At 36.2% G+C, this 12,782-nt stretch overlaps 1 long non-coding RNA gene across 1 annotated transcript; it reads right to left on the bottom strand.

Annotated features, from left to right (window-relative positions):
• Nucleotides 1-523: 523 nt before the first annotated feature.
• LOC113361214 lies at nt 524-2,991 on the bottom strand. Its single transcript, XR_003365008.1, has 3 exons — nt 2,887-2,991; nt 1,597-1,784; nt 524-812 (listed from the first exon to the last, which is right to left on the bottom strand). It is a non-coding gene; the product is annotated as an uncharacterized LOC113361214 (long non-coding RNA).
• Nucleotides 2,992-12,782: the final 9,791 nt, after the last annotated feature.

The following is a 12,782-nucleotide window of genomic DNA, read 5'->3' as shown; positions in this document are numbered from 1 at the left end:
TATCTTTCAAAATATACAACGGATTTTTTTTTAAATTTATATGTTTGAAAAGCTCTTTGAATTATCTACTTAACGAGTACAAATAAGAATAGTAAATTTTTGTTTTAGGAAAAAATTTCATGGCTTTCAAATTTAATATTGTTGGATGAGTAAAAGTTCAAGCATGTGCATCGCACATGTATCCTTACTAGTAATCCATAAAGATTTCTTTTTTCTCTGGATTAATTTCAAATATCGGAGCGTCCTCTGGTATTGATTCATCGGAGAGTCCAGCAGTAGTGTGTGGAATAATTTCCACACACTATTAGGTAATTGGTGACCACATTATTAGCTTTTACTTTGATTTTTAGGAGGAGAAAATCCTCATATGAAGGAGTGGGGATTAATGAGGAAAATTCACATTTTGATACTTGAGCGCACAACAACAAAAAAGATTAGCAAAGTAACCCACTGCTAGTTCATCTTACTAGCAACTGTAATTTACTGATTTTAATATAGATATTATAACATGAAAACTGGCTGACAAGGCCTAACGCGCCATTTTCCACAGCCTTTTCTTGTTTCACATCATGAACAAAATTTTTACAGTAACTTCAAAAGCAAAAACAAATATAGCGGAATTTTGAACGCTGCAAGGAGAGCTTTTCATCCTGCATCAAAGAGAACCAAAATCTATCCACTAGCACATTGCAGCCATAGCTATATGATCTCGCCTTCCATGCATAGATTCATAACAGAACATGTCAAATTCCCCTTCTCTCATAGATTTCCTTAATTTCTGGAAGAAACGGAAGTAATAGTGTGTGTTGTGTCTACAGTTCAAACAAGAAGATAGTTATTGACCAGGACAAGAACATTAAGGTAAGATGTTAAACATGATTATAAACACCACCCATGCATACAGAATGATAATGACGAGAAAAGATATAAAGAAAAGCATTTAAACCTCCAGAAGGGAAAAAAAAAACTCAAGTACTTTATACAGTCGAAGTGATAGATTTCATGGTGGTCACCACCTATTACCTAATAGTTTATGGAACTGACATTGTTTTTTCAGCCAAAGTTTTTACAAGAAGCTCTCGGAAATAAGATAATCAAAATGACATCAATATAAAAATAAAAAACAGAGAAGAATTAACCTGAGAAACCATGTAATACTCAGAGATCTCAACCAAGCATAGGTTTCATTTAAAACAACTAGGGCTTGTCCAAATCCAAGACACTTTACTTGACAGATGAAGTTTTCACGGAGGTAACAAAAACTTAGCTTGATAACAACAAATGACGACAATCTAAAAAGAGTACTACATAGACATACAATACATATCTGGAAAGAGTAATAAAGAACTTGTAAATGTTACTTGAGATGTTATTGTATGAAGAGAAGAAGAGATAACTAGTGATCTATTCAATTAGGAAAAAAGAATACAAGCGGAGAGAAAAAGCGCTTTACATTATTAGAAAGATTACAAATGAGCAAACCCTGGGTTAGATACCAAACACTAGAATATCTGAGCCACCAAATTATCTAAGATGATGTGCCATTAATGAACGTAAAGAAGAGCATAACTGGGTGAACAAGAATTACAAATTTACCTGATGCTCTTATGTAGTTCAAAATTTCGCAAGGTCTTTACAATCCCTGCCGTTTAATGTGTGGGTTTATCTGCAAGACGCGTTTCATTTATATAGTGGGATGTATAGTGATGTCTTTTCCATTTAGCTTTCTTGTTCTTAAGTATAGGTAGCTTTTTTTTACAGCATCTATCTATTACGAACAAATCCTGAAATAGATAAAATAATATTATTTCCAGTCAATGCAAAAGTCACACAAATGAATTAACAAAAGTAGACAAACTAGCGTGTCTATTTCAAAAATGCAAGCAAAATTAACAGATCGAAGTGAAAATACACAACTACAGACTCTTCATTATAACAACAGAGGATCAGATGGGCAAAGTATACTGCAATGTCAGAATATGTTGATAGAGACAATTTACTAACGCCAAGCATTCTCAACCAGAAACCCAGATAACAAACAAATCATACAACCCTTTTACGAACAAAATTTGCCAAAAGCAAGCATATCACAATCACCATTCTCAAACAGGAAAACGAGTTGTTTTTAACTCAAAACAAGAACACCAATCTTTTACCTCTTTTAAATTTACATAACTACTGCTTAATTGAAGAATCACACAAACATTCGACCTAATTAGCATCATAGTTTTGCATGTTGCAAAACTCTGCACATCTCAAAAGCAATAATTTGGAGAAGAAAAAAACCCTAAATTACTTTTACGAGTCAAAAGTGAAAGATTTCATGGTGGTCACCAATCACCTAATACTCTGTGCAAATGACATTGCTTTTTCAGCCGAAGTTTTTACACGTCTCAAGAAGCTCACAGAAAGTAGATATAAAACTCAAAATGATATTAACATAAAAATAAAAAACTTGCAAGAATTAAACCAAGAGAAAACATGTCATACTCAGATACTTAACCCAGCAAATATTCCATTTAAAACAACAGCCAGACAGAATAGACAAGTAACTCCCTCACCAAAAACCTATAAGTTGAATCCCACAGTAATTTAGATCTTCTCGGGTAAAAAAAGCAAAATCAATCAATTAAGTAATCAACAAAAAAACAGAAATTTGACACAAGAAAAAGCAGAATGAATTTGTTGAGTAAGATTTATATAATCAATTTAAGAACTAAATATAAATACCAACAACTGAACAGTTGAACTTCAGATAAAATCATCAAAAAAAAAAAATTGGTTGCATTCAAATCATAATTTTTTTTTGAAGTATACAGTGAAAGATATTTGAAGTAATTGAAAATGTAGTTTTTCAGTTCAATCTAAGAAATAATTGAGTTCTACCTGATTATGTGCATTTTCTAGTTGGACAACTCCGGTGAGAGGTGAGCTCTTGCAGCCCTTAATTTCTTGAAATGTTATCTCAAGATTACCAAAGCGTCTTCGACCTTTCTAGACTTTAGCTTGTGGTCATTAAAATTGCTGCCAAAATTAAAATTTATCAATTCTATCAAATCTAAGTCACAAACAAGTAGATCTAGAAAAAGCTGAAAAATACATATCAAAAAGTAACTATTCTGCACAAATTTCTTACCTCAAAAAAGACTGTGCCACATGGACGGAAAAATCCTCCTCACACTCTGCTCCAAATTTGAGGTCGTCAATGTGAATGTGGGATCAAGAAGCCGCCACATTTACAAAGCATAAGGTTTCCGAGTCCGCACATATTAAAAATCAACATTGTTTGTACTGTGTATAAAATACACGGAAGATCCGCGAATCAAGCTCGTCTATTCGTGAAGATTCCAGATGTTTGCAGAAGTCTTGTTGCCCAAGTTGCTTGCACATTAAGTTTATCTAATTAGGGTCACATAAACAATATAAATCATATCAATACAATACTCTACCTCTGGGATTCCTCCGTGGATGTAGGCATTACTTGCCGAACCATGTTAAATTCTTTGTCTCCCTTATTTATCATTTCTTAGCCCTAATTTCACATCTAAATCATCAATTTCATCGTGTTTAGTGCCTAAGAATTAATTTTGGGTACAAACATTGGCGCCGACTAAGGGGATTCTGTAAAACAATTGTGTTTTTCCATTGAGAGAAGTTTGGAAGAAATCATGCACGGATTTAAAAAAAAATCAGCAAAGAAAAAAAGTTAGGGTTGAAGAAACCGTTACAAGGTTGAAGAAACCATTGTGAGGTTGAAGAAACCGTTACAAGGTTGAAGAAACCGTTAGGATGTTGAAGAAACTGTTGCGAAACAGTTGAAGAAACTGTTACGAACAGTTGAAGACACTGTTGCGAACAATTGAAGAAACTGTTGCGAAAACAGTAGCAGAAGTGTTACGATCCTGAGACTAAGTAACATACATAAGTGTTGCAGAAAGTCGTGATAGAAAGAAGAGAGCCAAGCCGAGCCGAGTTGTTCGAGCCGCTCAGAGCTTAAGCCAAGCCATTGGACTTGCCACCTCAGCAAATAGTCAGCATCGCCACGTCGGCAGATGATGCCACCAGCAAGCAAACAGTGGTTGGTTTGCCGAAAATGATTTACATCCCGCGGGCCCAATCCCGCGGGTTGTCCCTCAATCTTACAAGGGAGTGGGACCCACACTAAACCCACCCCCATACAAATCTGCCGGGTCATTACGTCCCTACTGTTTTGTGTCTTGTGGGACAATCCGCGGGATGTCTATCACTTCCGGTCGGTTTGCACCAACTGAAGCCTGCCACGTCACCAAAAGTTGCCATGTCAGCAAAGTCATGTCACCTCTTCTCTGCCATGTCAGCATGATGCGCATAGTCAACATTGCCATGTGTGCAACAACACGTACGCTTCGTTCAAATCTTGTTTCGTCAATAAGTTCTTCGTTTTAAGCCCAAATTGAGTGATTTTTGGCTCGTTGGAATCGTCTTTCAATTCCCTACAACATGGAAGTAAAGATACCAGTGTTCAAGAAACTCATATATGCACTTGGGGCAGTACCATGATCGAATTCGAGGTTCGTGAATAACGACATGATCGAGAGTTCGAGATGAGGATTGCGTAGACCCTTCAATGTTTAGCCTTGCATCACATCGCAAGCACCTAAAGCCTCACCTTACACGTGAGCACATAAGTCTTGCTCTTATCGCAAGCATAAAATCTCGTCTTGTACGCGAGTATGAAAGACTTGCACTTTGGCAAGCATTAAGTCTCGTCTCGACAACGAGCCCAATACCCAATATTGGTCCGAAGACTCGTACTCAACAAGAGCAATACATCCAGCCTGCCCGAGCAGCGAGCGCTACAGCCTTGTTACATTGCGAGCAAAAAGCCTTACCCCAGCCGCAAGCACACTACATTCTACTCAAGCTGTCGAGCATCATCAAGTCCACCACGTGGCAAAAAGTCTCGCCTAGCACGTGAGCAAATTTTATTGCAGGTTACCGCAGTTGGGGATGTCTTTATAATGTCTTGGGGGTGTGTTTCATCATCAACGATTGACGCAGAAGGAAAAACAAACTTCTTAACCCCCAACAAGTTGGAGGTTAAGAGGGGGCGATGTTTGTACCGTGTATAAAATACACGGAAGGCCCGTGAATCAAGCCCGTCTACTCGTGAAGATTCTAGATGTTTGCAGAAGTCTTATTGCCCAAGTTGCTTGCACATGAAGTTTACCTAATTAGGGTTACATAAACAATATAAATACATGTATCTTAAACCTAAGAGGATAGGGAATCCTAGGTTAGCTAACCAATTATTTTAAACCTCATATCAATACAATACTCTCCCTATGGGATTCCTCCGTGGATGTAGGCATCACTTGCCGAACCACGTTAAATTCTGTCTCCCTTAGTTATCGTTTCTTAGCCCTAATTTCACATCTAAATCATCAATTTCATCGTGTTTGGTGCCTAAGAATTAATTTTGGGTACAAACAAACATCCTAAACAACTTAGATTTATTACTGAATATTCTCCCAACACCTTTTTCCATATCTCTATATGTTTCCTGTTCTAATCTACTACTCATCTCACACTCCAAAATGTTTCATTTTGTAAAACAGACTAGTTTGAGTCCTCCCTTAGATTCTCTCTTTATGTGTACAAAACTAGGGTTTAGGGCTTGCACCCAATTTATTCAATGGCTGAAATATCTTATATCTATCATGTTATTTTATATTTACCATCTACCTAGTGGATAAGGGCACAACAAACTTAACCTGATGGGTCCAGTTGAGATTTACCATGTTGCTGGGGGTCACTTGGTGTAGACCCACTTTACCGTGGTGGCAGCTTTGACACACTTGGACTTGCCAGTGATCCATAGACTTTCGCCGAGGTAAAGGAGGTAAAGAATGGAAGATCAGCTATGTTTTCCATGTTCAGAAACTTTGTCTAAGTAACTGTGACTGGTAAAAGACTTCTAAAGAACTTACTGAATTATCTGGCTGATGCTGTTTGCGAAGGTTATATTGTGACTTGGGTTGTTCTTAGTAACTGAAAGAGCGATCAGCAGAAGTTTACTTTTTTAGTGTTGTAACTAAATTGATTTTTGTATTTCATTTTGTTCCAGGTACACTTACACTCTTCTCCACTTGACTGGACTTACTTGGAGTCTTGTACCTGAAAGTGGGAGACTAGTAGTCTAGTAGTGGTAGCACATGTGCCTAACCAAGGAGGCATCCTCTTAATGTATCACAGTTCTCATTTAGAGAAGAGACATCTCCTAATGTATCACATTCTTATTTGTGATGATCAGTGGGTAAATCAATCAATCTATGATGAGAGATAAAAAAGTTGTGTGGATGAGTGAGTTGAGGTTTACGTCATTGCCAGCGTTTCCATGTTCCGATACTAAATACTAAACTACTTTGAAGGGCTATTAGAAACTTGGAGGATTCATCTAACTAATCCTCGCCACAATGTTTCCCGGAAAGTGTTTAACCAAGAGAAACAAAAACAAAGAAGATTTCCAACAAAACAAAGATATATCACAAAAGAAGGCTTGAAAACATACTAGAGAGAATAAAAGAAAAAGAACTCAAATCCAACAAAACGGTCGTCTGTCTATCTTCTGAAGAAGATTTAGACTGGTGTAGCTACTTTACACATGCGATTAAGAACCTACGAGATCAACTCATAAAACTACCACGAGGTGATTTCATTTCCAGATACAAAGTCCATAATACTTTAGAACCTGCAATTGGCCAAACCCAAATCTCTTAATTCCCACAGAGGCTTATTTTCGCTTTCCGCGTCATTCCTAAGCTTTGAATAGGTTTTAACACTAGAACACTGCATAAAAGCAAAGAAAGACGGTTGAGAAAATAGTTACCAAAAGTTAATACTTTTTACATCACAAAATTGGTTAAAAAGACCAAAATCAATAATTTCTGGGTGAAATGGACAGTTAGATTTTGATACTGTTTAAATGGACAAAAATGTAAAAATAGTCAGGATGTAACCAGTTTCATCGTGCCCATTTTCAAATATTTTTTCTTATTTTTAATTTACACAGGATGTATCCAGTTTCATCCTTGTGATTTTACTATTTTTTTTTTAGCCGTTTCACCAAAACTATTTTTTACTCGTCCATTTGAACCGTGATTTAAAAATATTTGGACAAATGACCCATTTTCCGTTTTCATATTCAATCTGAAGCAGCTAGATATGTTTCTCATTACTTTCAACATGCTATCTAAAATCACCACTCCCATGCTGAAGAAAAATTACCTGAAAGGCCAAATAGAGAGGGATAAAGAACTGGAATCTTTCATTTGAATTAGGTCCTTCAACTAACTTCTTGTCAACTAAAATTGCTTCGCTTCCGTTTCACAGAATATATGGGATCGTTCCATGCGATGCCATTTGGAAGAATCTGCATAAGCAAGTCAAACCCACGTTATTAAAGTTCAACTGTTTCGAGAAAATATAGCTACTCACAAATGATATAGGAAGAATTGACTTCTCACCACAATTTTTTTTATTGCACATACTGCTGTTCTCAACCAAAACAACCCGAAATTGGAAGTCCTGTAAACATCAAACTCAAAAACAAGAAAAAGCAAGACGTCAAAGATTGATCAAGCCGCTCAGTGATAAACTTTTTTTTTAAGATAAACCTTCATAACTGACGCCCGAAACAGAAAAGAACGACAGATGACGTCATCAGGAACTGCACATTAGTAACAGATCCATACTGATAGAAGTCTAGTTTATTGCTAACTGCATTTATAGTTCTGGCTCGCAGTAGCCTAACACTTCCCTCAACACCCCTCCACCGACCACCTGGGGTTTACCTAACTCTCTCAGATGTGAGATTACTACAGTGCTTGACCCTAAGTCTTTTGACATTTTTGTTTTTTCATCAGGACTTTTTCTCTCAGGTGACTCATGTTTACTATGGTGAGACCAGTCCCACAAATTCGGTACACCGAATACATAATTAGTTCTCATGAAATACAACGTTCTTAAGGAGCCGAATGTACATAGAGTCCAGTTAAGTTTAGGCAGTTATTCCCAAGATTGAACATTTCCAAATATCTTCGATAGTGCTGCTATACCTTAGTCTAAAAACTACAGTAGTACAGTATGCAGTTTAGAATAAAACCTAAGTTCTCATTCTGTAGTCAAAGGCATACCTTAAAACGAAATAATTTGATTTCTTAGAAAGTTTTAAGTGGATTTTTTGTTTTCTTACTCCTAAGACCTCCCATCCCTAGCGGAACTTTTAATAAACTTTTGAAAGAAAGAAAACTTGATCACTGATAAAACAAACGAAAAAAATGAACAGCTTCACAGAGTCTACAAGTTCATACAAAAGGATACTGTAAGCTAAAGTCAGTTGCTTCTAGCAGAATTAGAAAGCTAGTGGGTATGCCATATCATTGGGTACTTATCATCGGGTTGTAGGCAACTACATAGATTTTAAATCACCAGAAGATTGTATAATTTCAAGTACCATATACTAATTCACTTCTACCTAAGTTAAGACTAAAAGTTTTAGCAGTACAGTATCTAAAAACAACCCATGAACTGAATTATTTATTTCGAGATCCAAAAACTAAGCAATGTTGCAAGAATGGACAGTTACTGTAAAAAAACGGACATATGTATGTACAAGGGAAGTTTCTCCTACCCATTGTGTGCTTGACTTTGTGGTGCGTTCTACTCTTGAGATCCCGATCAGACTTATGAACACACAGTCAGAATTGTGGGTTCTACTCTTGAGATTGCGATTGGAAAGTACCTTATGAACACACAAGTCAAAATTAATTAGAAATAAATGCAGAAAAAAAAATTAGTTGGTAAACATAATGGAATTATGTATTTTACCTGATGCTCTTCCGTATTTCAAAATTTCGCAAGATTTTTCCACTCCCCGTCGGTTAACGCGTCGGATTTATCTGCAATATACCTTTTGTATGTATTGTGGGATGTATAGTGATGCCTTTTCCATTTAACTTTCTTGTTCTTAAGTATTCCACAGGCAATACACAAGATAGCTTTTTTAAAAGCATCCATCTAGTACGAACAAATCCTGAAATGCACAATAAAGTTGTCAAAGTGAACCATAATCCAAGTACGAACAAGCCCTGAAAATTTGAACAACAGCTGATTCTAATTTAACTTCATTTCCGTATGAAATAACAATAAACCATAGCCAAATAGAGCAAACTAAAGTTTTTATTTCAAAATTATAACAGAAAATTAGATAAGCAAAGCATACTGCAACATCAGTGTATGTTCAAATCAGAAACCCAGACAAAGAACAAATCATAAAACCCTTTTCCCCATGAAATTTGCCGAAATCATGCATATCACATTAACCATTCTCAAATAGGAAAAGGAGTTGTTTTAAACTCGAAAATACAGAACATCAATCTTTTACCTCTTTTGCTTAATTTAACAAATTTTAATCCCATGAACATTCGACCTAAACATGCACAAACCACGGTAACAGAGAAAAAATAATAAGAACATAAAACTAAAACAACACAATGACCAAAATTCAAAGATACACACACCATATTAAATGGCTGCAGAAAAGGGGAATCCTGCATACTCATCACAGCAGCATTTTCGTCTCCTGCAGATAAAAATAAAAGCTAATAAGGCAACCTCACAACTAGCTACAAACAACCAGTCGAATCAAACTAATGAAGGGAATACAAACCATTTTCATCCAGATGAAGACTATTTCCAAGTCTTCAGCAAAGCTCATTGCGGTGTTGGAGGATTGCTTGCCAACTATATCCAGAACCAATAAATTGTTAACTTTTCCGAGTCTGCCTGTACTGATCATCAAGATCATTACATACTTAAACGACTTTGATTTATTATTAATTTTTCTTCCAACGCCTTCCATATCTTGTTTTAGTTTTTGATAGATAGCCTAATAACTTAGATCTATCAACTCTTTCATAGTCTGCATGTTTTGATTTTTTGAAAGGGTAGACGGAAAACTTTGAATCGCAACCCCTCTCTTTTTTTTTTTTTGATACGAAGAAAATATTTATTAAACTTGATGAGGTTCAGGCACATTGTGCCTTGAAAGTACAGACTGTAATCAAGGGGAGTAATCTAAATACTCCTCTATCTGAAGTTTATCGATCCTTATTTTCCTAGAGATGATATCTGCAATCTGATTACCATCTCGTTTAGCATGAGATAACTTATAAGAACTAAAAACTGAAAGAACAGACTTAATCTCTTGAAGAGTTTTATCATTTCCCCATCTGATTTGCACGATATCAGTGGTTATCGAATTAACTATAACTTCAGCATCAGATATCAAATGAAAGTCATCAAGCTGCATACTTCGCATCCATTCCAGAGCTTCTCGTATCGCCATACTTTCTCCCACTTCTGCATCCATTACTCTAGTTGCATAGGCGCCCTTAATTCCTTTGCAGTTTCCTGTATTAGAGAAGAGCACCATGGCAGTGCCATTTTCATTAGTTTGGTGATCAAAAGATGCATCAACAAATAAAGTATACTTAAATTTTTTTTCCTGCAAAACAGCTGATGAGTTAATGACTGGTGCAACAGAATGTGTAGCTAAATAGAAATTATGCAAGTGATATTGAATTCTAGAAGCAGTAGAAGTGGGATTAAGAATTTTCTCTTGGAAGACACATTCACAGCGCTCTTTCAATATTACCCAGCAGCCTACCATAAGTGTGTTTCTCTATTTGATCTTATCCTCTAACCCAATATTTCCCGAATTGTTGAACCATGAGATTAACCATTCTTCAATTGTAGCACAGTTATTCTTAACCTGATCAATGTTGATGTTTGCTTGCTTGCCTCCATACTGCTCTTGCATGAGGACATGTGATAAGAAGATGGTAAAGAGATTCCTCTTCATTATTACAAATACAACAACTCAGAGATATGTGTTTGTTATACTGAGCTAATCTGAGTTTAGTTGGCACTATACCCTTTAGACATTTCCATATAAACAGCTTTATCCTGTGCGGCAGCTTCATTCTCCACAACTCCTTCCAAGAGTTTTTAGGCACAGTGTTTAATGTTTCCTGACTGTTAACTCTTTGTTCAACAATCTTGTTATAAGCACTCTTTACTGTGAAGACACCATCCTTAGTATGTTTCACTACAAAAATACTGAGTTTTAGTCACGCCAGAAGACCGTGGCAGTTGATCAAAAATCCGTGGCAAAAGATATCTTGCCACGGGTAGCGTCCCGTAACAAATAATCCAGTGGCTAATTCTATTTGCCACGACGATTGCCACGGTTTTTGTGTCGTCTCTATTGGTAGAAGGTCATTTGCCACAGATACATCCGTGACTGATTAAGGCTAAGTCCTATGGGCTAGATATTTAGCCGCTAGATTGGTCATCCACGTCAGATTAGGCAACCTCCTAACCCTACGGGGTGGCGAATCTAGCAGCGAAACGCCTAACAGTTCGGCGTTAAACGCCGAAGAATGAAGCGTTACCCCAACGCCGAACCAACCGACGTTTGACCTTAGTCAACAAGGTTGACGCGCCGCTCTGTTCGACGTGGAGGAGAGTCGATACATTCAACAGAAGCTCGACCTTTCTTCCATTTTCATTTCTTCATAAAAATGGTTTCTTTCTCTCCTGAAAATGGTTCTCAAAGATCTTGAGTTCTAGAAATTGTTTCTCAAATTCCTTCCGTGGGTCTGTGCTTCATTGGATTTATGATCGATTGAAGGTGGTTTGGCGCGATTCCATCCACGAAATCATCCAAGGTAAGAAATTTAAGTTTTAGGTTGAATTTTTAGGCTTTTTGATTTTTGATACGATTTCATTCAAATTGATGATTGATACTTGGTATTTAGATGATGTAGATGATATGTGTATGATTTAAATTGATTATTTGTGATGATTTTCATTTTTTGGGGATTTAATTTGATTATGTGTGATGAACAAAAAATGGTTTTTATTTTGTTTTTTTTTTGTGATAAAAATGAATTAATTTGTATGATTAATTTGTTTGTAGGTAAATTTATATGATTATGAATGATAATGATAATTTGTATGATTAAAATGAATGATAATGATGATTTAGTTTGTATGGATGAATTGGTAATGTGATAATTTAGTTTGTATGGATGAAAATGAATGATAATGATATTTTTTTCATCTTTTTTATTGATTGTAGTACGAGTATGGATGAATTGCTAGACCGGTTGGATATAGTTTCGTCAAAGAATTGTGATAGACATGTATGTCAAGATGTTATGAAAGACTCTCGCAGTGTGAGCTTTAGAGGTAGTTTGAAAGATGTTGAAAAGTATTATAAAATTGTAGTGCAAGATAATCCGGTAGCACAACGATTTTGTGATAATTGTGGCTTTTCCTCTGTTTTTGAGTTTGATTTTTCCAATGGGGATAGAAGCTTAGTTGAAGCCATAGCTGAGAGATGGTGGAAAAGTACTAGGAGCTTTCATTTTCGGGAGTTTGAAATTGGCCTCCTTCCTTTAGATTGGTACATGTTAACAGGAATTCCCACTGGTGACCCTAGTAAACGACTAGTAATTATGCCGCAGTTGGATAATGATCTAACATATCCTGCTTTGGATGATTTGTATTTTTCGGATATCAAAACTTATGGTCCATGGGATTCTAAGACTAATACATTTTCCTTAATTGTCTTGAAAAAATACATTGTAAGTAGAGAAGGCCATAATAATATTGAATGTGCAGTGACATTGACACGAGCATTCTTTATGTGGTGTTTTGGTCATTTTCTTCTAGCG

The sequence above is a fragment of the Papaver somniferum genome, chromosome 3, assembly GCF_003573695.1.
Source record: "Papaver somniferum cultivar HN1 chromosome 3, ASM357369v1, whole genome shotgun sequence".
NCBI lineage: Eukaryota > Viridiplantae > Streptophyta > Magnoliopsida > Ranunculales > Papaveraceae > Papaver > Papaver somniferum.
Note: the sequence above shows the minus strand (reverse complement) of the source record. Positions and strands in the feature narration are given on the sequence as shown.